Here is a 3,330-nt window from a genome sequence, read left to right as displayed (position 1 = left end):
ATTTGCATTAACCTAATGATTAGTAACTTGAGCATCTTTTCATATAATTACTGACCATTTATATATCTTCTTCAGAAAAAAATGTATGTTCAACACCCTTGCACATTTTTTAGTTGGGTTATCTGTTTTGTTGTTTTTTTCATTGTAAGTGGTCATTATGTATTCTGGATATTAATTATTATTAGATTCGTGATTTGAAAATATTTTATCCCTTTGTCAATTATGTTCTTTGATGCCCAGATATTTTTAAGTTTAATGTGGTCCTGTTTGTATAGTTTTACTTTTATTGTATATCTCAGAACATTGCTATCAATTTACTCTTTTCATATGCACAGCCAGTTTTCCCAGAACCACTTATTAAATAGACTGTCCTTTCTCTATTGTATTGTCATGGCACCCTTTTTACCTCCTACCTTTCTTTCTAGCCTCAGTCTTCTTCTATTAAAAATTCACTGTCAGAAAAAATCAACTAGCAGAACATTGAAGTAAGAGTTGTATTTAGAATTGCAGAAGCCTGGGTCACATATTGAACACACATTGGCTAGGTGAACTTGAATAAGTTACTTAAACACACTGGACCTTTAGTTTCATCATGATTAAGCAAGGAATATAAAAAAACATGAATATAGAAAACTAACCCAATACAATTTTAGTATCAATGACAATTTACTCTACACAAGTTTTCCTATCTTAAGCAAATAATGGTGATTAGTATTGAAACAAAAAAGATTACTCCATCAAACCAAAAAGATTATTAAGACAGATACCTGCTGTGTGATGGGTGACATCAGATAGAGCACTAATCTCTAGGGTATATAAAGAACTCAAAAAACTAAACACCGAAAAACAAATAACCCATCAATAATTGGGCCAAGGAACTGAACAGACACGTCTCAGAAGAGGATATACAATCAATCAACAAATATATGAAAAAAATGTTCATCATCTCTAGCAAATAGAGAAAAGCACATCAAAACTACTCTAAGATTTCATCTCATTCCTGTCAGAATGGCAGCTATTAGGAAGATAAACAACAATAACTGTTGGCAAGAATGTGGGGGGAAAGGTACACTCATACATTGCTAATGGGACTACAAATTAGTGCAGCCAATATGGAAAACAGTATGGTGATTCCTTGGAAAACTGGGAATGGAACCACCATTTGACCCAACTATCCCTCTCCTCAGTCTATACCCAAAGGACGTAAAAACAGCATACTACAGGAACACAGCCACATCAATGTTTATAGCAGAACAATTCACAATAGCTAAAATGTGGAACCAACCTTGATGCTCTTCAGTAGATGAATGGACAAAAAATATGTGGCCTATATACACAATGGAATATTACTCAGCAGTAAAAGAGAATAAAATCATGGCATTTGCAGGGAAATGGATGGCGTTGGAGAAGATAATGCTAAGTTAGAGAACTGTTATCTACACACATAAGAAACAAGATGAGTTCCATAAGGAGAGAGCTGTGACAGGGAATGTTTTTAACCCTCTTTTCTCCTCCTATCCCAAGTCTCTGCCTCTCCCCACCACCTTCCACAGGGCCCCCTTCACATCCTTGTTCCTTAGGGTATAGATCAGAGGATTGAGCATAGGGGTAATTATAGTATAAAAAAGGGCAATAAACTTTCCCTCACTCTCAGAGTAACTATCCAAGGGTTGGAGGTATGTGTACATGGCTGAGCCATAAAACAGACAAACCACAAGGAGGTGGGACCCACAGGTCCCAAAAGCCTTTCTGCGTCCTGACATTGACTTGATCCTCAGCACTGCCTGAGCAATGTGTGCATAGGAGCCTAGAATCAGTGCTGCAGGAACAACAATGATTATGACTCGGGCCACAAACATCTTGGCCTCTGTGCCTCCTGTATCCTCACAAGCCAACTTCTGGAGTACAAGCATCTCACAGAAGAAGTGGTTCAGGTAATGGAGGCCACAGAGAGGCATGGCCATCATGAGGCTTGTCTGAATCAGAGAGTTCATGAGACCTCCCACCCAGGCAGTAATAGCCAGGGAATGGCAGAGAAGGGGGTTCATGATGGTTGTGTAGTGGAGTGGACGACACACAGCAGCATAGCGGTCAAAGGCCATCACCACCAGAAGCACACACTCAGTTCCACCCAGGGAGAGACAATGAAGAGCTGGGCGACACACCGTCCATAGCTGATGATCCTGTCAAATCCAGAAAGATTGATCAGCAGCTGGGGCACAGTGCTGGTGGTATAGCAGAGGTCCAGGAAGGAGAGGTGGCAGAGGAAGAAGTACATGGGCGTGTGCAGTCGAGGATCCAGTTGGGAGAGAACGATGATGGTGGTGTTACCAAAAAGAGTTAGAGAGTAGAAAATTGAAATGAAGACAAAAAAGATAAGTTCCAGTTGAGGCCAATCTGAGAAGCCCACCAAAATGAAGCCCTCTTCAAAACTAGTGTTGAAACTCCCCATATCCTTTTACCTGCACAAACAATGAAAGACAATTCAATGCCTTTACAAAGAACATAAATTAAAACATTTTATCAAGATAAAATCTATTATCACATATAACTAAAAAGAACAAATACAAAATTAAAAAAAATAAAACATTGAAAAAATGTATCCACAGTACTCCCTCAGTAATGAATTTCTTTATTTTGCTAATCGGTTCAGTTTTATGAAATCTTCTATTTTACTCTTTCCTTAAATGTGTAAATCACTGGATTGGAAATGATGTCATCTTTGAACCATAGCCCTGCCTGCTGCCTGTGTATTCTGTGATGTTAGCCAGGTCACTCAGACTTACAGATCTGATGCTTCCTTGTCTTAAAGTAGAGATGACATTGCCTCTGCATTGCATTGAGATTAGGACAAAACATAGTAATTTTAAATTGCTTTTAAATATCTAAGGTGTAAAAGTGCAGCATTATTATTCTCTATTATTTCCTTTGCTCTTCTCCATGATCTGTTAGGAATCCTATTTCAGGTTTGAGCCAAGGATTAAGCAGACTGAGATGACAAATTTAATCCCATCTAAATGCTAATAAGCTACCTTCTGCTAGAAGAACATAACCAGTGCATCCGTCCTGGAAGCCCAGTTCATGATCAGATGCCATCTGTCACATGGACTGAGAAGGGTGTGGATTCATGCCTTGATGGCAAATATATGTGTGTGTGTGTGTGTGTGTGTGTGTGTGTATGTGTGTGTGTTCCAAGTTTTGAGCTATCATGCCTGGAATACCCCTCCCCTGACTTCATCAACCGACTAGGTGGATAGAGGGGGAAGAATAGAAGTTCACTAGATTAGAAGGAGTGAGGGAATCAGAATGAGAAAGACAGTGGCACAAATT

At 39.0% G+C, this 3,330-nt stretch overlaps 1 pseudogene across 1 annotated transcript; it reads right to left on the bottom strand.

The window, feature by feature from the left end:
• Window positions 1–1,228: 1,228 nt before the first annotated feature.
• Window positions 1,229–2,452, bottom strand: LOC308641038 (olfactory receptor 2Y1B-like; annotated as a pseudogene). The gene has a single exon. The product of its transcript is annotated as an olfactory receptor 2Y1B-like (transcript).
• Between the last annotated feature and the right edge of the window lie 878 nt (window positions 2,453–3,330).

This window comes from Spermophilus citellus (genome assembly GCF_964194105.1).
Source record: "Spermophilus citellus genome assembly, chromosome: 1".
Lineage (NCBI taxonomy): Eukaryota > Metazoa > Chordata > Mammalia > Rodentia > Sciuridae > Spermophilus > Spermophilus citellus.
The sequence above is the reverse complement of the archived record's forward strand: the minus strand, read 5'-3'. Positions and strand labels throughout refer to the sequence as shown.